Here is a 22,762-nt window from a genome sequence, read left to right on the forward strand (position 1 = left end):
CACCCTCCCCTCAGGGGCTCAGGGACATTTGGGCCCCATGTTCAATTATAGCTACTTCCCTGACCTTGAAGACAGTCTCTTCTCAGAGATGCAGACTCTTTGGCCCCTCAGGAGTTGACAATACTCACTGTCAACCTCTTCCTCAAACCTATTCATGACTAGTCAACATGGGGGCACAAGGGCGCATGTGGGGCTAGAGAACTCAGGAATCCTTGCACACACACACCCCTCTTCCCAACCCAATAATTAAACAAGGCTTTCATCGGGTCCCTTTGGAGCGAAGAAGAGGTCACCTTGATGTACCACATTCGAAGTGTCCAAAGCACTTGGCATACACTCTCTCAGTGATCCTTCCAACAGTCCTGTAAGGCAGGCCACATATTACTCCTCCCCCCCTCCCCGTTGCAAGTGGGGGAGCTGGCTGAGGCATATGAGCAGTTGGCCTGATGACGCCCTCTAGTGAGTTCACAGCTGAGGTGAGATTCGAACCTGGGATCGCCTGACTGGCTCTCTTCTCACGCAGCTGGCTCGCTGTCGGAGCAGTCCTCCTCTCCATGTTTGTTAGAAGAAGTCAGCTCCCTACTACGCGCTTCATTGGGGCTTCCTGCCAAGGGCAAGAGTGTGGGCGGGAAGATTGCAGCCTTCGCTACTAACCCCCACCTGAGAAGCTGCTCGCAATTACTTTCTTGGGGGGCATCATGATCTGTCCTTGCCCAGACATCTCCGCTTTCTTTTCTTTCAGTCTGTTCCTCAAGTCTAACAGGCCCATTTCTTCCCAGCACGGTGCCCTGGCTGGCCCTCAGCCGCAAGCGAAGCCCCGCACTGCTCGCAGAGCCCCATAAGCGAGGGGAGGCGTCATCCTGTCCAATACCCAGCCCAGCTAAGAACGGCAGCACACCCCTTCCCAGAAGGAGGAGGGCGGGGCAGAGAGAGGGTGAAGTTGCTCCCAATATCACCCCAAGACCATCCTGCATCCCTCCTCCATCCATCATGACATCATCCCTGTCCCCTGCCCACCCCACCAAGCGGCGATCTCCATCTGGGCGGCCCCTCGTCTCCCCATTGGCCGGGAAGAGCTGTCGGTCATCCCCTGAAATGGGCGGGCCCCACACCGGTCTCCCTACCCCCCCCCCCGCCCCTTCCCGAAGCTGGGACTTCAGAGCGTGACAGCGAGCATCCGGAGTTGGGTACCGACCCCAGCGAGAGAAACCCAGCCCCAGCTCAGCGGCGGACACAGCAGCGGGTGAGTGAGCCGGAGTACCACATCCTAGCGCCAAGGATGCGGTTGCTGGGGGAGACGGGATGCAGGAGGTGGGAGCGGGAAGCAGCTAGGCGGAAAGTTTCCCGGTTTCCTCTCGTCCTCTGTACTGACCTAATTCCTCAGCGCCCCTTCCCTGATCCCAGCATCATATCCTTCCCGCCCATCTGGACTTTTGGTTCACCCACCCCTTTGATACATACAGCCAACTATCTGCACCAGCCCCTCTTCTCCTCCTGTTCCCACAGATAAAACCTAGGGGTGCCTAGCTCCCAGCCCACCTTCTTTCTACCACCAAAAGGTCCCACTTTTGACCTCAGACTGGGGCTATAGCCCAGGGACTCCAGCTTGCTTGCAGACTGACCAGGTCAGACCCAACCTCATAATGGACTCTCAGCACTGGATGAAACAGCCCCGGGGGTGATTTGTTTGTTTGGGGTGAAAAGTGTCTGCACTTGAGATGGGGCAAAATCACTTCTGGGGTCTATCCTAGACTGCGCCCAAAGAAGAGTCAAGGCAGTTGGGTGAAGCAGGACTGGAAGCTAAAATTGTGTTGGGATCCCATAGCCAGTAAGGTTGGTGGGAACCCGGGGACTCCGGAATTGGCAGGATCTCATAGAGTACAATGACTCCTATCCTCTTGTTTCAGTATAGAAATGCGCAGGAAACTCACTTTTAAAAATAGGTTGCAGTTTGATCCCTCTCCTTCTCCTCCTCCTCCTCCCCCCCCCACACCTGGTCAGCACTACAGGATCTATGTTGCCCATTTAGTAGCCAGTAACACATCCTCCCCAGATTCAACCCCGAGTGCTCGAGACTAGCTGAAGAGCCCCCAAATGCATTCCAGCCCATGTTGCCGCAACTGCCGGCAGGTATTGCAGTAGCTCTAACTTCACTCTGCTGTAATGTATGTTCTGGTGAACCGAATGGCAAACTCACCCCACTCCCTGCCTCCAGGCCCAGCTCTAAAATAGCAGGACATCAGGACATGCTTCATGGACAATCCAGTCCTTATTGCAGCTTGTGGAGAGGAAGTGGTTTTGATGGAGAAACAAAGGTAATTGTCCGGACTGGGACTCCAAAGTTGTGTCGGAGCTCCAGGATTGCCTGTTAGGATAGTTGTGCACATAGGCAAGAGACTCTGGTTCATGGGCAAGAGTCACTGAAAGAGCATGTCTATCAAATGGAAACTGGGCCCATGTCCAGCTCCTTAGGATGTTGCATAGTTCTGAGAGATGGTGCAAGTCGTAGAGCCACAGCCAGGAAATAACTTTTATTAAGCCCAGCCTTGCCACCTATAACTTTGTCCCATATTAGTTGGTCCTAACTCTGGAGTTTGTTTCCTTCTAATGGACCAACATGGCTACCTGTTATTTTTGGATGAGTCCATTGGTCTTGGTCTTCTACTTCTGTAGGAGCTAGCCCTTTCCCCTCTACTTTTCAGTTTTGCCCTCCAATCATGCCGCACGTGTTACAAAGAAATGGAACACTAATTCCACTGCTCAGGGCATAAAGGGCAAAGCCTGTCCTTTGCTAAAGACTGGTTCTTTTCCAGAGGTGACCTTCCGGGAGGGGGCTGCAATCCCATTAGAGAGGGAGAGAGACTTTAAAAGGAGAGAAACAGACAGCTTAGACACACAGACATAAAGCTAGCCATGCTCTCTCTCAAGCAGACAAAAATAATTGGAGGCTCACTGAATAAACAAGTTGTCTGTCTGCCTCTGACGATCAGACGTTCCTTCTGTTCATCCCACTGTGAAAGGTTTTGTAGGGAATCCTCCTCCATTTGACCCATTTGTGTTTTAGTTAATATTGCCATCCAATCAGTCTTTCTTGATTTGCCATCCATTTCCCCCCATGGCCTCCTTTCTTCCTCCCCTTCTGATGTGACAGGTCACATTTATGATTAATTTTCTAGATCCTCTCCTACACAGTTTAGTTTTGGGGTCTCTCCCCGATAGGAAAAGAAACCATATAGATCAGATATGGTCCAGAGAGGAGTTATGGTCTGGATAAATCAGAATGGGTTCAGGAAAGGAGGAGCTCTGAAATCAAAAGCTAGGAGGAAAAGTTAAAGGTACTGGACAGTTTTCATCAGGGACGAGAAAAGTGATGAAAGATGCTTTTGTGCAGAAAAAAAATGATTCTTGTGAAATAATGTGCAGAGAAGGCGAGCAGTGCTCCCTGAGGCCACCTAGGGGTCAACGACGGGGAAGAAGCTTGGGTACCAAACACCAGAGAGACTAATAAATAGCAAGCCAACTTTCCTTCAGCAAAAATCCGTCCTCAGTGCTGGAGGCACACTGGATGAAATCCATCTCAAAAGGTTTAGAATGAAATTATCTTAACTCAGTGCAGAATGGCACATTTCTCAAGGTGCCCTCCAACTCCATAGTTCTGCAAGTATCCCTGCTCTGCTTCTGAAAACCATATCATTGTTTCCCCTTTTTATTATTATTTTAATGTACTGATTTGCTTTTTCTGCACTAAGTCTCAGTCAGATCCCCCAATCAACTGTATCTTGCTTTCTGTGTGGCACCATTTTAATCTGTTTATCGTAATACCTGTAAGTTGCCTTTCCAGCCCACCCACTCAAGATGACGTAAATAGTTAAAAGCCCAAATATCATAACAAAACCACAGCAATAAAATACAAAATGGAAAAAAGGCAGTCAGCATAGAAAGGCCAGTTGGTCCTGCAAATGCCCGAGATACTAAAACAGTCCCTTGATTGGTAGCAATTAGCAAACAAGAGTAACAGGCTACTGGAGATCCAAAAGCCAGATGTGGTCCCTGATCCCAAGAATCTTCCTCTCTCCCCCAAAAAACTATAATGCCCTCAGTCACTTTCACCTAAGCTGGAACACAGGCAAAAGAAGCTCTGACAGAGTTCTGCTCTTATCTTGGCCGCTCATTCCTACGCACAATCTAAGACACAGACAAATGGCAGTGTGTAGCAGAGGTGCTTATTCTGCCAAGGGGGTTGACAATGAGGGAATTAAATAGCCCTTTTGGCTTTATCACAGTGTTTGTAGGACAGAATCACTGTATGGAGTCAACGTGGCTGGCTTTGCTCAATCCAAAAGAGAGGCTCTGTTAAGCAAAACTGGTTGCTGAAGAGGGGCATGCCGGAAGGGGGTCATCCTAAACTCCCTGGATCAGAAGTGTGGCAAAGAGAGGATGCTCCATGACTGCAAGTAGGCAAAAGGCTGACAACAAGCTGATACCCCTCCTAACTGGGCAAAGAGGCACCTTTTACCTTGGTGATTCTCTTTATTTAGCAGGGGGAGAGTAACTGGCCCTATCCATCCCCAGCACAGTACTTCCAGTGACCGTTGCTGGTGTCTGTCTTCTGTTTCTTTTTAGATTGTGAGCCCTTTGGGGACAGGGATCAATCTTATTTGTTTGTTATTTCTCTATGTAAACCACCCTGAGCCATTTTTGGAAGGGCGGTATAGAAATTGAATGAACAACAACAACAACAAGTTGGGCCTCACTCAATCATTATAAGGTAGGTGTCCCCAGCAGTGTTCCCTCTAACAGGGATCCCCAGATGTTGACTACAACTCCCATAATCCCCAAGCCATTGTAGCTGGGGATTCTGGGAGTTGTAGCCAACAACATCTGGGAATCCCTGTTAGAGGGAACACTAGTCCCCAGCCTTGAGTCCCGAGATGTCCCGAGACCACATCTCCCATCATCCCCAGACACATTTTTGCTTATATGGCAATTACTGTAGCATTTTTGCTTATTTTGGCTTATTTGGCCATTACTGCAGCAGTACACATCACAGCAATAAGCATCACAATGAGTCCCCTTACTTTCTTTCCCCATCCTCCAATTATTTTCACATTCTTATTTTGGAGCATGAGGGTTTGGACTTTTTTCAACCCAAGTTCCCCACAGATCAAGAAGCAAACTGAGCCTCTTCCAGGGTAACTGTGGAGCTGGTGCTAGCAGGAGGCCCCAGTACATCAGCAAAGGCTTCTAGGACCCCAGGCAGGACTGGCTTTACCATGGAACAACAGAAATCAGTTGCTCTAGACTACAGTTTCCATGAAGGTACCATCTCTTCTCTCCATTCTCTAACTCTGCCTCGGCTTAAAATAATGAGCACTGATTCAGAACAAGGGAGTCGTCATTTCATCTTTTTTGCTTCAGACAACTAAAACTAGGACTAACCAGGTCAGGAGTTCAGCTGATGCACTGGCACCCTTTTTCTGTAAAATGCGCTAGAGATTCTTATTGAAGTGCAATAGACAGGGAGAAGGAGAGTGAGTGACAGATCAGGAAGAAGGTTATTACACCTCCACAGGGAAGCTCCCATAGAATATTGAGACCCCCCAGATCTGAAATGTTCCTCTCCAAACTGAACATAATGCTTGAGTTGCAATATCCCTGAAGCCACCAGTGAATAATACATGTATGTAGCTTTGGGAGTTGTTTTTAATAGATCAGTATGGTTGGCTGTGATTTTTTTTTTGGGGGGGGGGTAAGATTCTGAAATCTTTCCCAGGGAATTTCTTCATTTCTAAAAGGGGAAAGTGTCAGGGTTCAAAACCAACTGGGATGCCACATCCTCAAGCTTGTCCCCAGGTATGTGAGGAGCAGCCCAAATTATTTGGGTGCCCGAGGCAAGGCACAAATTGATGCCCTCCCCCGCCAGCCCCACTCCTTCGGCTGGAGTCCGCTGCCGCCCCTTCCCTCCTCCCCAGGTACATTCTGTCTACCCAAGACTACCACAGTAATTGCTGTTGCTCCTCCCACCTGCTCACCAGCCCACCACACATCCATCACCTGCCGCCCCCACTCCTGCAGCATCAGTCTGCTTCTCCAGCTTCATCTCCTCCAGCAAATGGAGAAGACAAGTGCAGTCCTGGGGAGACCAAAGCAGCAGGTGAATGTTGAGCAGGTAAGCTGGATGCTGTGGCAGGAACAGTGGCGGCAGCAGTGACAGCAGTGGCAAGTGGACAGCCAGAGTGCACCTTGGGAGGGGGAGTCAGCAGTGCATTGGCTGGAGGCAACGCCTGCAGCAAGGGGTGGGGTACCTGCACTCGCCACCCCATGGCACACTCAGCACTTGAGGCCATTGCCCCAGTTCGCCTCACGGAAGAGCCAGTCCAACTTCTCAGGAGTGAAGGAAGGGCATGTTCAGATTGATTTCCTTCATATATTCTGGAAACTGCATCTTCTTGTCATCAGGAACAAGTTCAATAGGCTTCAACGGTCCCTATTTCCCAGGAACCATCCCTATTTTCTGGTACCTGTCCCTGGAAAATCACTGTCCCTGTTTTGTCCTTATTTTTGCTTTTTGGCAATATGTGATGCTTGAAAAGAAGAAGACGTCTGATATGCTAGTACAGCTGTAATTCTTCAGGGTTTATCTCCCTCCCCAAAATTTCTAGAAGTAAAATCTCTGCACTTGGGGTAGATGCAGCTTTCCTCTCTAGAATTCACATCAGTTACACACAAACACAAACACACCGTGCCGTGTGCCGTCTGGCATTTTTCACACTGCAGCTGCTGAGGCACCTTTCAAACCACTGATAAGAGAGTATAGGACAATTAGTTTTGCCTAGTATATCTTTAATCAAATGCTGCGGTGACTTTTAAACCAGTGGAAGACAAGCAGTTGCAGAGAAATGAATATAGCATACAAAATAGAGCCTTCAGGTAACATGCATTAGGAAAGGGCTGCTGAGGCAGTGATCTTGGTTATGAAGATCGGAGTGTTGGACACATGTCCATATTTCCATCCATGAAATGTTGGAGGATAACAGACTAAATCCTAGTTCAGAATTAGGTTCTGTTCTCTTGGAGAGTTCCTTAAGGAGGATAAAAGTCAGGAGACTTCCATAATATTTTCAATCATTCATTCATTTATCTATTAATCAAACTTATATACCACCCAAACTTTCATCTCTGGGCGGTTAACATAAAACAATTAAAATACATATACAAAGTTAAAACAGTTCAACAATTTTGAATCAACCATAATATTAAAACAGACAGTTTTAAACAGCTAAGAAAGCTTGGGTGAAAAGATGGGTTTTCAGATTTATTAATTTAAAAAAAAAAAATTGCCAGAGATGGGGAGGATCGTATCTCAGCAGGGATCGCATTCCACAATCTCGGGGCAGTGGCCAAGAAAACCCGTCTCTCCAGTTACCAGACGAGTTGGTGGTAACTGGAGACGGACCTCCTCAGATGACCTCAATGGGCAGTGGGGCTCATAGTGAAGGAGATGCTCTCTTAAATACCCAGGGCCTCAGCCGTTTAGGGCTTTATAAGTTATAACTAGCGCTTTGTATTTTGCCTGGAAAAAAACCCTATTGGCAGCCAGTGTAGCTCCATCAATAAAGGAGTGATGTGGTCTCTCCAAGACCTTACATTTATATCCTTGCTTTCATCATCAAACCCCAGGCACCATAGGATTCCCAGGCAGCGATCCGTCCAGGCACTGACCAGCTCTAGAATTGCTCAACTTTAGCAAGGTGACTTGTTTCATGTGTGCACTCGGACCATGCTCTGGGACCCTTCAAAGGGTATCCCAGACTGCCTGAGGCCTCACACTGGTATCCCTGCGATCGGGCAGCACAGAAGTAGTTATGAGATGATCAGATGGAACTGCTTAGGGTTTATGATTGGACAGATAGGGTGGGGACAACTGATCTACAAAGCTCAAGCTGTTTTGCCACCTTGCGGGCCGTGCGCTTTCCAGACTAGCTGCTCAAGAGCAGCAAAATGCCTCCGTTCAGGCAAGTCGCATTGAAAACAGAAACAGCAGGGGGCACAGTCTTGCAGCAACTGAAGTGTGCCGTCAAGTTGATTTTGACTCCTGGCGTCCACAGAGCCCTGTGGTTGTCTTTGGTAGAATATAGGAGGGGTTTACCATTGCCTCCTCCTGCGCAGTATGAGATTATGCTTTTCAGCATCTTCCTACATCGCTGCTGATTCTGAAGTGCACTCAGCATATGCACAGCTGGCATTGTGGGGATCTCTTTTTGAAGGTGCTATCTCAGGTAGCACCAAGGATGTTTGTATGGTAGGGCCAGAAAGGTAGTGCTGCTAAAGCCCTGTGGCTGTCCGTGGCATGGTGGAGAGGCAAGGGCTGCCAGGGAGATGCTGCTTTGTGAAGTGACCTCCAAGTGTGGGGGGAGCTGCTTGGTTTAAATCAGTCCTCAGCAGTTTTACACAGCAATGGACACCCAGTGAGAGACAGAGGGGAGTAGTAGAAGCATGCCTGTTCCACCCCACTCTGCATCCATCCAGTGAGGGGAAAACCCTTCACTGATTTCCCCACAGAGGTGGTCCTTCCCAGCAAGCGGAACAGCAAGATGCTCTCCACTGCCCTTGGTGCCTCACCTGCCTCCTACTGCTGCCCCCCACCATTCAAGCAGCTCCTCACTTCCTCTTCTTCTTCCTCTTCCTCCTCTGTGGCAACTGCTCCTTCCTTTATTTGCTGCTGGGCTCTTAATGAGAAGGGGGAGAAAGTTGAAGAGGAAATGGAGAACATAAGAACAGCCCTGATGGATCAGGCCCAAGCCCCATCTAGTCCAGCATCCCGTTTCGCACAGTGGCCCACCAGATGCCGCTGGAAGCCACAGACAGGAGTTGAGGGCATGCCCTCTCTCCTGCTGTTACTCCCCCACAACTGGTACCCAGAGGCACCACACCCCCAAGGATGGAGGTGGCCTACAGCCCTCTGACTAGTAGCCGTCAATAGACCTCTCCTCCATGAAATTATCCAAACCCCTCTTAAAGCCATCCAGGTTGTTGGCTGTCACCACATCTCATGGCAGAGAATTCCACAAGTTGATTATGCGTTGTGTGAAAAAGTATTTCCGTTTGCTGGTCCTAGATTTCCTGGCAATCAGTTTCATGGGATGAACCCTGGTTCTAGTGTTATGGGAGAGGGAGAAGAATTTCTCTCGATCCACTTTCTCCACCCCATGCATGATTTTATAGACCTCTATCATGTCTCCCCGCAGTCATCTTTTTTCTAAACTAAGAAGCCCCGGGTGTTGTAGTCTTGCCTCATAAGAAAGGTGCTCTAGGCCCCTGATCATCTTGGTTGCCCTCTTCTGCACCTTTTCCAGTTCTACAATGTCCTTTTTTAGATGTGGTGACCAGAATTGTACGCAGTACTCCAGGTGTGGCCACACCATAGTTTTGTATAAGGGCATTATAATATCAGCAGTTTTATTTTCAATCCCCTTCCTAATGATCCCTAGCATGGAATTGGCCTTTTTAACAGCTGCCGCACATTGAGTTGACACTTTCAACGAGCTGTCCACCACAACCCCAAGATCCCGCTCCTGGTCAGTCACCGACAGCTCAGATCCCATCAGCATGTACTTGAAGTTGGGGTTCTTCGTCCCAATGCGCATCACTTTACACTTGCCAACATTGAACCGCGTCTGCCACTTTGTCGCCCACTCACCCATTTTGGAGAGATCCTTTTGGAGCTCTTCACAATCAGTTATGGATTTCACTACCCGAAAGAGTTTGGTATCATCTGCAAATCTGGCCACCTCACTGCTTACTCCTACTTCTAGATCATTTATGAATAAATTAAAAAGCACCGGTCCCAGTACAGATCCCTGGGGGACCCCACTTCTTACTTCCCTCCATTGTGAAAACTCTCCATTTATATCTACCCTGTTTCCTGTCTTTCAACCAGTTAGCAATCCACACATGTACTTGTCCCCTTATCCCATGACCACTAAGTTTCCTCAGGAGTCTTTGATGAGGAACTTTGTCAAAAGCTTTTTGGAAGTCCAGGTATACGATGTCAACTGGATCACCTTGATACACACACTTGTTGACACTCTCAAAGAACTCCAAAAGGTTGGTGAGGCAAGATTTACTTTTGCGGAACCCATGCTGGTTCACTCCCAGCAGGGCCTGTTCTTTTATGTGCTTTACAATTTTATCCTTGAGGATGTTTTCCATCAATTTGCCTGGAACGGATGTTAAGCTAACCGGCCTGTAATTTCCCGGATAACCCCTGGATCCCTTCTTGAAAATTGGTGTTACATTTGCTACTCTCCAGTCCTCTGGTACAGAACCTGATTGCAGGGATAAGTTATATATTTTAGCAAGGAGGTCGGCAATTTCACATTTGAGTTCTTTGAGGACTCTTGGATGGATGCCATTCAGCCCTGGTGATTTGTTAGTTTTCAGTTTTTCCAGACAGTTTAGAACATCATCTCTCATTACTCCTATCTGGCTCAGTTCTTTAGCCGCCATCCCCAAAAAGCCTGGTTCAGGAACAGGTATATGCTCAGTATCCTCTGCCATGAAGACAGACGCAAAGAACTCATTTAGCTTCTCTGCAACCTCCATTTCCTCCTTAATAATTCCTTTCACTCCCTCATTGTCTAATGGTCCAACTGCCTCTCTGGCAGGTTTCCTGCTTCTGATGTATTTAAAGAAGTTTTTGTTATTCCCCTTGATGCTTTTAGCTAAATGTTCCTCAAACTCTCTTTTCACCTCCCTTATTGTTGCCTTGCATTTCTTTTGCCAGAGTTTGTGTTCCTTCTTGTTCTCTTCATTTGGACAGGCCTTCCAATTTCAGAAGAAAGTAATCTTCCCTTTTATGGCTTCCTTGACAGTACCCGTTAGCTATGCTGGCATCTTCCTGGACTTAGTGGTACCTTTCCTCTTTTTGAGTATACAATCTAACTGGGCTTCTAGTATTGTGGTTTTGAGTAAACTCCATGCACTCTGGAGCGAAGTGACTCTTCTGATTTTCCCTTTCAGCTTTCTTTTTACCATACTCCTCATTTTAGTGAAGTTTCCTCTTCTGAAATTCAAAATGTCTGTGTTAGACTTTCTTGGTGATCCTCTCCCCACATGTATGCTGAATTTGATGGCACTATGGTCACTGTTCCCTAAAGGGTCGATGACACTGACATCACGCACCAGGTCCTGGGTGCCACTCAGAATTAAGTCCAAGGTTGCCTTCTCTCTGGTCGGTTCCAAGACCAACTGTTCTAGGGCACAGTCATTTAGCGTATCTAGAAATTTGACCTCTTTGTCATGACCTGACTGTGAATTTACCCAGTCTATACATGGGTAATTGAAGTCACCCATGATTACAGCCCTGCCTCTCCTTGACACCTCCCTGATTTCCTGCTGCAACTCCCAGTCACTGTCGGCATTATGATCAGGAGGGTGATAGCACGTCCCCAGTAGCATGTTCCCTTTCAGGCCTTGTATTGTCACCCACAGGGTCTCTGTGGAGGACTCCTGTCCTCCTAGGTTTTCTAGCTTGTTAGATTCTATCCCTTCTTTAACATACAGTGCTACCCCTCCTCCAAGGCGCCCCTCCCTGTCCTTTCTATAGAGTTTATACCCAGGGATTACAGTGTCCCACTGGTTCTCACTGTCCCACCATGTTTCTGTTATGCCCACTATATCTATTTCTGTGTTAGCAACCAAGCACTCCAGCTCACCCCTCTTGGCTCGAAGGCTTCTGGCACTGGCATATAAACACCTATACGCTGAATCTCTTACCTGATGTACGCTATCTATCTTTTGACTCTTTGACCAGCTGGCACAGTCTACCATCTGCTCTTTATGCGGTGAGGAAAGGACATTAGTGTAACATCCTTCCAAAGAGTACTGGAGCTACTCTATAGAGCACCTGCAGTACTCTAGTGCCCTCTCCTCATTGCTTCTTCCACTTCTTCTCACTTCCCATGATCAGGCCAGTAGCAAACAAGGAGAGAGGTTATGCATGTTTAACATTGGGGGCCATTGCCTCTGTTAAGGAGGAGGTGGCAGCCACAGAGGTGAGTGGTGGTTATCACCACTGCTCTTGTTTGTGGGGTGGAAGGAGGGGGCAACATTTGGTACTCTGCTTTGGCTGCAAAGAAATCCTGGGCTGCCAGTGTTTCTCACAAGAAGCAGACAAGAAGTCATGGCCCCCTTCTGCTCTTATTTTGATCACATTGTACTCCATCCGAAGCAGGGGAGGGAGAGAACCAGAAGTGCTGTCTGCTTTTCGTAGAAAATCTACCCAAGACAGCCTTCAAATTTCATTAGATTCAAATGTGTTTGCTTGTTTTTAAGTTATATTTAAATCCCACTCTTCTTCACAATGGGCCCAAGAAAGATAGCAGCTATCATTAAAATCAGAACATCATAAAAACTGAAATCCTGAACCCCTGATGACTAGTGCAGTCAGAGAGTGAACAATCAACCTCCGTCGGCAGCCCTGCTAGTAAAACAAAGTTTTAACCAGCTTCCTAAAAGCCATCAGTTTGCATTGGTCCTTTTTATCTTTCTTTCCCCAAACACCCATGGATAGATGGATAAAGTGTCCTTTCTCCTATTTCCCAACTCTCCCAGGTTTCACTGGCTGACCTCTTCACAAAGCACTCACATGTCTAGGCAGATGCAGGGGAGTAGCTATAATTGAGCAGGTGGGTTGAAAGAACCCGGGGGGGCCCCAGCTCCACCCCTCCCTATTTTCTTCATTATTTCCCAGGGGCTGTCGGGAGGAGGGGGGTGAAAACGGGCTGCCTCTTCCCTAGCTACACCCCTGGGCAGACACATAGCAAAGTTGGAGTAGGCAGCCCGAGGACCAAAAGCAAAGAGGGGGCCCTACCCTCCCCACTCTCATCTTCAGAGAGGCACAAGAGGGAGAGCAAAGAACAAGCGATCACCCAGCTGGAGGGCCCCCTTCCTTCAAGGGCCTAGAGCAGGGATTCCCAGCCTGTGGCCCTCCAGATGCAGCTGAACTACAACTCCCATCACCCCCAGCCACAAATTGTAGCTGGGGGCGGTGCTGTAGTTCAGCAACACCTGGAGGACCACAGCTAGGGAACCTGGCCTAGAGACATGTGCCCCCCGCTCAAGAGTCACTCTGACCCCTGAACTTCCAGGCTGAAGTCCAGGGCCTCTGCACCCCCTGGGGGCCCCCCAATCCTCTTGAGTCTGCCCTGAGTGGTGTGGTCGTGCCATACCGCACGGGACTGCACTGCACTGGAAAATGTTTCTGCTCATGCATATTTGCATAAACAGAACCGTTTCTTATTTTTACATTCTCGTGAGTTCAGTTGCTGTTTGTGCCCTCAAAACCCCATGAGTTAAAAATACTGGGTGTGTCACCATGTGTGTGTATGAGGAGGATGCTTTCCTTGCGGAGGGGGGTGGTGGCTTCCAAAGACCTTTAGGTCCAGGCTCCAACATTACTTAGCTGCACCTCTGGTCTCCCCGCCCCCCCCCGTTCAGTTGTAGCTATGCCCTTGCTTCAAGGGGCTACAGGGTCACAACAGGCACCCCCATGCAACTCCCTCTGCCCCACTGATTTTGTGGTAGCAAGCATGACTTGTCCCCATAGCTCAGCAGGGTCTGCCCTGGTTGCATCTGAATGGGAGACTTGATGTGTGAGCACTGCAAGATATTCCCCTCAGGGGATGAAGCCGCTCTGGGAAGAGCAGAAGGTTCCAAGTTCCCTCCCTGGCAGCATCTCCAAGACAGGGCTGGGAGAGACTCCTGCCTGCAACCTTGGAGAAGCTGCTGCCAGTCTGGGTAGACAATACTGAGCTAGATGGACCAAGGGTCTGACTCAGTCTATGGCCGCTTCCTATGTTCCTATGTCCCCCTGGGCGAACGCACTTGCACCAGAGCCCTTAGAGTGCTCCACATCAAGGAGGGTTAGTTAGTGACGTGTTCCTGCTGTTGTAGAGCCCATCTAGAGCCCAGGGCTCTTGTGCAGCTGTGCTTGCACAGGAGACAGAGGGAGCTGCACCCTTGTGAAGTCCTTAGAAGCATGAGAATTTCCTTGGGATGTCAGCCACTGGCTTTTGTTTTTACTCGTGGAGTTGTTGTTGTTGTTGCTTTAAAGGAAAGAAAGCTTCCCCCTCCCTTTAAGTTTCTTATTTATTTAAAGAATAGTTTGAAAAAAGAGCAGGTGATCAGGGTAAGTGAATTAGTGGCTTCCAGGGCTGTGGGGTTATTTGTCTGCTGCAGACCCAGAATCCTTGCAAGCACCCTCTGCAGAGTCCTCACTGCTCAGGCTTTGAAACGTCTCCTAGCAGCTGTTTCCCCCCCCCTCCTCTGGATTGGCATCAGGGCAAAGATGTTCCCAAATGATGAAACCCTCCTTTGGACAATGAAACCCCTGGAGTAGGATGTGTTTAACGCGCAAGACGTTAAACAGCTGGTTACTCTGCTTTAGCCACTTCTTTCAGCAGAGACAGGCAGTCCCCTGCCATCATCACTGCCTATTTGCAGATTCTTTCATTAAAACATTTATAATTGCTCATTATACATGATGTTTGGTTTCAAACGGATAACGAGATAGCATCCTCCTCCTGAGTGCTGGTGATCCAGAGCACTAGATTTTATTTCATATTCTTTGGATTTAGATCCTGCCTCTGTCTTCAAGGGCTTTGGGGGAGATCAGCTCCTTTGTGACACAATCAGTGGAATTGTTTTTTTCAGCATTATGTGTGTAGGTACACTAGTAAATGACAGCACGGATCCATTTCCCTGCTTACTGTAGAAAGTCTTCCCAAAGTAGATTCAGGGCTGCAAAGGAGCAACAGAACTGCCAAAGTCAAAATGTTTGATCTAAGATCGTAAATAAACAACTAAACTGAAACTGCCAAAGTCAAACAACCCCCATGATCTCATGTCTCGTTTTGCTTTCTCTACGCTGACTTCTGCCATGAAGCCAACTTCGCGTCCTGACTTTTGACTATCAGATGTAAATATGATGTTTTCTTTGCTTTTTCTTTCGATAGTAAACATGATGACTTGGCTATTGGAATACAAAATGACACATTTCTACTCATGCATAAACCATTTGCAGGACACCCCTGCATACCTTCCATGTCACAGGACAGATGTACTAGTGCTCCATGTTTGGACTCCTCCAATTATCAGGGTACCTTGAACCACATGTGTATGGTTTCAGTTACTTGGCTTGGAAAATCTTTCAGCTTTCTAAGTGGCATGGGAGTATCAAGCACTTTGGGCCCTCTGTTTTCAGGGAAAGGTGTATAAAACCTCTTTCAAATATTCCAGATTACACTTTACAGTTGACTCAAATATCAACATTTTAGCAAGTAGAGACGCTTTTTTATTTCAGGTTTCTAAATCACTTCCATCTCCCTTCTTGATGTCCAAATGTTACCCTTTTCTAATAATAAGTGTGCCTTAAACTTCCAAGCTTTGGCAGGCGAGGCTTTTCACAGAAGGATTTTTTTTTTTTAAGCTGCATCTCACTGGGTGACTCTGGGCCAGTCATATCTCTCTCAGCCTAACCTACCTCACGGGGTTGTTGTGAGGAGAAACATAACCATGTACTCTGGGCTGCATGGAAGAAGAGTGGGTTATAAATGTAAAATAAATGTTAAAATCCCATCATCATTTTTTTTAAAAGTTGCATCTCTTGACATTCCCTATCCTACCCAACTGTTGGAGGAACACTTTCAAAGGAACCTGCCCTCCTTTATGTCTTGGCACAAACTCTGAGTCCAAGAAACAACAACTGAAAGAAAGTCAACAACCCTTGGCAAAAATCAAGGACTCTGGACCAGCCTTTTTCTCATCCTGGGATAAGTAGCAGTATCTAAACATCGGCAGAGCTATCTCAGGAATGCAAACGGGTTGCCATTCACAGTCGTACAGAAGAACTGTGGATGATTCAGGGAGGTCAGCAAAGTGTGTGGCTGTTAACATCCTGGAATATTTTGTCCACAGACAAAAGTTTCTGTCTGTCTCAGGGTAGTAATCCTAGCATTAATGATTTATTTAGCAATTTTGATTTTCAGAGTGCTGGAGATTCTTATTGTCGTCACACTCACAACTGCTCAGTGAGGTAGATCATCACTATTCCTCTTTAGGAACATAGGAAGCTGCCATATTGGTCCATCAGACCATTGGTCCATCTAGCTCTGTATTATCTACACAGACTGGCAGCAGCTTCTCCAAGGTTTCAGGCAGGAGTCTCTCTCAGCCCTATCTTGGAGATGCCAGGGAGGGAACTTGGAACCTAGATGCTCTTCCCAGAGTGGCTCCATCCCCTGAGGGGAATATCTTGTGGTGCTCACACATCAAGTCTCCCATTCATATGCAACCAGGGCAGACCACCCTGCTTAGTTAAGGGGACAAGTCATGCTAGCTACCACAAGACCAGCTCTCCTCTCTCGTTCTTTTGTTAAGAAGGACTAGATAGCAAGGGATTCCTTAAGGTCTCACAAGTGACAGAGGTGCAACATGAACCTAAGTGTCCCCAATACACATCTAGCAAATGGGCACACAAATACAATTATATCCATGCCATACAAGTAGCTACCCCACACAAGTGCAATACTCATACATACAAATGCACGAAACCGAAGTTCACTACACTCAGTTGATTACTTTGAACCAGAAAACATGCAGAAACCTGCAGACCATGGAGTCTGAACCCAGCTGTACCATTTTGAAAAGGCAAAGCCACCACCTATGAAGGTGAATATTCAGGAAGATGATCTGACACATCTACGTTACACCTTAGAACAAGCCCTTGAATTGCACAAGATGTAAAAAAAACCAAGTGGCAACGGAAGCTATATAGCACATTACATGGTACTCTTCCACTGCAACATGAAAGCTAAATCAAAAGACATACACAACATGCTGGAATTCTGCTCCTTGAGTTTCTGTGGGGGCGGGGTGGATGCTTCAAGACTTCTTCTAGAATATGAAACTTATCTCTAGGAGCAGACACTCGTGTTGAGGGAGAAGTGACCAATGTCCCCCTTTCAAACTTTTTCTAGTAACCAGGCTATCTTGCTCTCCCTTTACACCAAATTTTAGCTTCCTAGCAAGTGTGGCGATAGCTTAACCATTGCGAGGAATGCAACATGTCTCTGGTTTTGAGGAAGAGATGGATCCCATTGTACATAAGGGGATCAGATGCAAAGGAAGACAGAGGTCCAGTGCCGTCAGTAAGTATGCAGGGCACTAGTAGAGAGCGTTTTGGCAGTTGTCGCTTTTCTTACCCCTGCATGACAAACTCAACCTGTTGCAGTTCTCTCTTCTGCGCAACCAGCAGCACACCAGCTCTCTCCTCCTTTGCATCTGTTTGCTACACACAGTGAGAAATAAGCCCGATGCCCCCAAACCAACACGTAGGCACAAATTCACACCACATGCATCAAACACAGGCCGATGCACAGTCGTGACCATGTGAGACCCACTAAACAAGCCCCTTCACAGACTCACCCCACCCCCTTTTATGTACTGCCAGAAAAGGGTCAATCCAGGCACTGGATAGATGGGGAGAGAGAGAGCGAGAGAGAGAGAGAGAGAAATCAATTATTCAAGAGTCCCAATTAATATTCATAAGCCTCCGGCACCAAACTGTCAGAGACTAGGAGGGAAAATGAGAACAAGCCTCAGTAGGCTGGGGAGAGAGCCCAGGTTGCCAGATCCCAGCACCATTCCAGTAATTACCACTCAACATCTGTCCCATTAGGCCAGGTTCTCTCAAGCCTGGGCCAAGAAGCGACCCTACCTATCAGCCTAGGAAATCTGCTCCCCATAGGGTTGCTAGTTCTGACTGAAGCGGTTCCTGGATCCCTCCCATTAGAATCTCTAGGGTTGCTTTCAATACTCACCTGGAGACTGATGCCAGTTCCAGAAGACTCCTGGCCGAGCCTGGAAGGCTAGCAACCCTAATCCCCACAACCCATACCATGAGTGTGAAACTAAGCAGGTAATGATCCAAAGCAGGGGTTTTTTTAACCTTGGGCCCCCAGAGGTTGTTGGACTACAACTCCCAGAATCCCCAGCCACAAAGGCCATGTCTGGGGATTCTGGGAGTTGTCATCCAACAACATCTGGGGGCCCAAGGTTAAGAAACCCTGACCCAAAGCATAGCTAGCTTTTGAATTAAGACCAGCAGCAGGACCAAATGAGGGACAACACTGGCAACCAAGAATTGCACAGAAGCCACAAAAAATGTACTGCATGGAACTGTAACCATGGAAGGAGGAGGAGGAGGAGGAGACCTGTGTAGCTTCTCACCACACTGTAAGCCCACAGTTCACAGGCACCCCACCTCTCCATTTACCAAGCAAGTGGGAGAAATGCGACTATAGCCCCTTCCCCACACGATTACTATTGCTAAGCAGCAAGGTTTGAGGAAACTACTCTGCGTTTCCCTCCTTTGTCTATGTTCTAAGTAAATCTGCCGAAGAACAATGTGTTAATCCAACATAGCATCAGAACCAGGGTTGCCAGCTTTTGAACTGGCTCTTGCAGCTCTGCTGTTAACAGCAGTTTCGTGTGCAGACATGAGCAGATGGTAACATTTCTCTCCATGCTGAAAAGCTTCACCTGCTATGGAGTTCTGCACCTCAAGATTTTATTTATTTACATTTTATATCCCGCTCTTCCTCCAAGGAACCCAGAGCAGTGTACTACATACTTAAGTTTCTCCTCACAACAACCCTGTGAAGTAGGTTAGGCTGAGAGAGAAGTGACTGGCCCAGAGTCACCCAGCAAGTCTCATGGCTGAATGGGGATTTGAACTCAGGTCTCCTTGGTCCTAGTCCAGCACTCTAACTACTACACCACAATCTTGCCAGAGGGCTCCAAACTGCTGTCGCTGCCAAGATTCCTCCTTTTATCCGACTCTCCTGTGGGAACCCTGTTTGCCTTTGCATCTGCTCACCCTGGTTATCACAGAGCCCATTGTTTCTTGTAACAGCAGGCAATTACCAGACAAAGGCAAGCGAAGCAGTGGGTGGTGGTGTTAACTCTGCTGCTTCGACTGAGCGTGCTTCTCCTGATCCTTCCAACCTGGGCCATTTGTTCACTTATTAAACAAATCTGCTAGGAGACTGTCCTCCCTCATCCCCAACTGGAAGGAGAGACACAAACTATGAATCACTGAAATCAGGCTAGTGACTTCTTCACATCCTCTAACCCCGGGGGTTAGAGGACAATTCATGGCCAGCTGCAGTCCCAGAGCTCCAACGACCTTAGGGACTCAAGGTTGGGAAACCCTGCTCTAGCCTTCTGCCCTTCCACGATCTCAAGCCCATGACCCACCTTTAATCCTAACCTGCAACATTAGACCCTCTTTCTTTCTTTCTTTCTTTCTTTCTTTCTTTCTTTCTTTCTTTCTTTCTTTCTTTCGCTTAAATAAAAGATCCCCTTCTCCTTTCTTCTCTCCAAAAGATGGTCTTGGTGGTGTGAACCGCCCTAAGCCACAGTCCAGCTGTAGGTTTCCTGTCAACGGTCCTCCTGTCTTGCACAGAGTTAGAGAGAGCTTAAAGCCGGGTGGTGAAGCAGGGTGTGTGACACCCAAGAGGGTTAGAAGGTCACTTCCATCATTCGGGGATGTCCAGAGTGAGTCCCTTCTTTTTGTCTTGCACAAAATAAGTCGCTTCTATATGCCTGCAAAACCAAAGTCACCTCTTTCGGGCCTTCGCAATGCATAGATATTTCTTCAGCTCTGGCCACTTGCCTGTTCTTCAACATTTATTTTGTGTCACCCATTTTGCCATATTGTGTCCACTGGGGCCTGTGAAGTTGCCTTATACAGGTTTTTCGAACCATGACTCAAACCCATGGCCCATTGAACCCAGCCTGATCTGCCCCGACAGCTGCCCTACTCTCAAAAAAGCATCCACAATTCAAACAGGGACATAAGCACGCACAGGGCAGAGGGTAGTGCTGAGGCAGCGAATGAGCAAGCCAGGCCCTCAGTCTGGTCTGCAAAGAGCGCTGGCTTCTTGGGACAGCCACGTGTGTGTGGAAGGTGTGCTGCATTGGCAGCCCTGAAGGGGCCGGAGGAGGAGGGCCCCGGGCCTTAGCTTTTCCAGCTCTCCGGGGCGTGAGGAGTTCCTCTCCCTCAGTGCCGGTAGGTAGTAACCGCTGTGCTTCCTGGCTCACTAGCATAAGGTTTGTTCTGCCTGTGGAGTGGAGGGGCAGAGCTCGCCGGTGTCTCCCCTCACCAGCCCGCCACGTTCCCTGTGACTCACCATGGCTTCTCCCCAACCTGCTTTCCCTAAATAGATTTCCCATAAAAGCCTGTTTCACGACCAGCCTCCCAGCAACCTTCCCAGCAGAGCTGACAGCTCCCAACGAGAGAGCCTGAGACCAGAGAAGTCATGAGGTCAGGATTAAGAGCACCAGTGACAGAAGCGGGGGGGGGGGTGTGGCGCGGCAGGTGGGGAGGGCATGCTTGCTTGCGCAGGCCTTTGTCAGCAAGCGGCCACCCTGAATGGATGCCTGATCCACCTCCCCCCTCCAGCCCCCGCTCTGATCAGAACAAGGGAAGTGGCCAGATGGGGACAAAGGGCCGGGATCCATGTCATGCTCATTCTGGATCCATGATGACAGCTCCCGCCCTGCCCTCCAATCCTCCCCCCGCCCTCATTAAAGTCCCCATGCTCGTCTGCCGCTCCGCTCCTGTCTCTCTTTAGCTTTGACACATATCTATTTTTAGCTTCCCCTTCACAACGTTTGGCTGCTGTTGCTGCTCTCGGGCCCTCGTGCAAATGAGCTCACGCTCTGCCTCACACGCCTGGATCACAGCACCTCCCAGGCCTGGCGCCAATTTCACAGCTGAGAGCAGCAGTCGGGGGACCGGAAAGGAGGAGCCTCCAACCCTCTGCTGCTGGCCCTCGTGTTTACAGGGGGCCCCAGCCACCATCCCTGCATCCCCATAATCTCCTTCAGGACCCCCAGTTCATACTCTGCCTAGGGCAAACCCACCTGGGTCCACACACAGTGCCCTCTTTCCAGCCAGGCCTGTGTGCTTTAAGGGACTACGTGATTTACTCCCTACTTCCTGAAACTCGCCCCTGACTATACCACCTTTTTGTATGATATTGTTATGGCAAGGCAGGCAGATAGGAGTTCTTGGTGGCTGATCCACAGTTATGGTGTCCCCTCTTACTGGGGACTCTCCATTGAGGATTGAGGATCTTCTGAAAGCACCTGGACTTCTCAGAGTGGTTGGACAGAAACCTTAAGGACTTCACCCAGTGCAGATTTTCCTATCATAGCACTGCATAGTGATAGAAGAAGCTCCATTGAGCCGAGTTTTCCTTTTGGTGCAACCCTTAAAGGGGCAGAAGCTTCCTGGCAGCCCTAAGAGCAGGCCTGCTCAACTGAGGCCACCCCCCGCAAGCTGTTTTTAGACTACAACTCCCATTGTCCCCAGCCACAGTAGCTAATAGTGAGGGGTTATGGGAGTTGTAGGCCAATATCTGCAGAAGGGCCGGAGTTGAGCAGTCCTGCCTAAGAGGAAGGGAGAGTCCTGAGGATGCTCAAGGACTGCCAGCCCTCAAGGGAAAGGGTTGTAGCCAGTAGTGGCCCATACAAGTGGAACTGGGGAAGGTGGAGAGAAAATGAGCAGCCTGTGTAGTTTGTTCCCATTCTCCTCTCCCTGCCCTGGCTGCCTCACCTTTCCAGCCACAGTGGGAACCCCAGGCATATGGGTTGGTCATTTGCCCAGCTTGAAGAACTGGGTGGGTGAGTAGCCTGTGTTCCTGGGCTTAATATGACAGCTGGAACGGTGAGGCAGAGCGAGGCATGGAAAGGAGACTGGGAACGAGCCACACCTGTGGCTCATTCTCCGCCCGGCCCTTAAGGGTCACACAGCTCACTGGCTGAGCATCTGCTTTGCCTGCAGAAGATCCCATCTTCAATCTCTGCCAACTTCAGGTAGGGCTGGGGAAGACTCTTGTCAAACTCCGGAGAACAGCTGCCAGTATGTGTAGACAACACTGAACTCAATGGATAAATGGACTGACTCAGTATGGCGAGGCTGCTTCACAGGCTCAGGATTCTGGGTGGTGGTTCACTCCACAGCTGTCTTATAATGCCCACCAATTCAAAGGAACTTGGGTGGAGGAGAATATAGCTGTGCCATTTGGAGCAAGTGATAGATGGGGCCTATTGGCCCCAGCACAGCATCCCTCGAGCAGCTGTTGCTGATATCTGCTTTATATTTTTTTAAAAAAAGATTGTGAGCCCTTTGGGGACAGAGGACCATCTTATTTAGGTATTATTTTTCTATATAAACTGCTTTGAGAACTTTCGTTGAAGAGCGGTATATAAATATTCATAGTAGTTGTATGGGATCAGAGAGAAGGAAACCTAATGAGGGTCCTGGATTGGCTCTCATCCAGAGAGTCTGCCAACCTCTCACATTCCGTAGCTTGGGTTGTGAGTCTCCCAAGTTGGAGTACAAGTAGGTGTGGCTTTCCCTCCATTGGAATGCAGCTGTGAAGGAATAAATCGTTGCGTGTTCCCTTCTGCAGAGCCCATAAAGGGACAAGAACCCTCTCAGAGGACCTTTCCAGATGGCAAACTGCAGGATGTTCCAAGTGCTCCAAGGACACACTCTGCAGCCTGCTTCCACGTTAATTCCTAGCATGATCCTACCCTTTGTACACACACACACCCCAAGCAGGGACCTCACATGGTTTGTGCCACCTGCCAGCCAGATCTTGTGTTCCAAGAAGAACCTGTCCCTTTG

At 48.5% G+C, this 22,762-nt stretch overlaps 1 protein-coding gene across 3 annotated transcripts in view; it reads left to right on the top strand.

Moving 5' to 3' along the window:
* The first annotated feature begins 1,124 nt into the window (after positions 1-1,124).
* Positions 1,125-22,762, top strand: part of LOC128341616 (leucine-rich repeat neuronal protein 1-like) — a 31,044-nt gene continuing 9,406 nt past the window's right edge. Inside the window, exon 1 of one of the 3 annotated variants that reach the window (XM_053287948.1) lies at positions 1,125-1,243. The gene's annotated coding sequence lies outside the window, so the exon portion shown is untranslated. Of the gene's footprint in view, positions 1,244-4,435; positions 4,455-20,115; positions 20,135-22,762 lie in introns of those variants that run through there. The other 2 variants (XM_053287949.1, XM_053287950.1) reach the window with 2 other exon arrangements.

Source organism: Hemicordylus capensis, chromosome 2 (assembly GCF_027244095.1).
Source record: "Hemicordylus capensis ecotype Gifberg chromosome 2, rHemCap1.1.pri, whole genome shotgun sequence".
NCBI classification, from domain to species: domain Eukaryota; kingdom Metazoa; phylum Chordata; class Lepidosauria; order Squamata; family Cordylidae; genus Hemicordylus; species Hemicordylus capensis.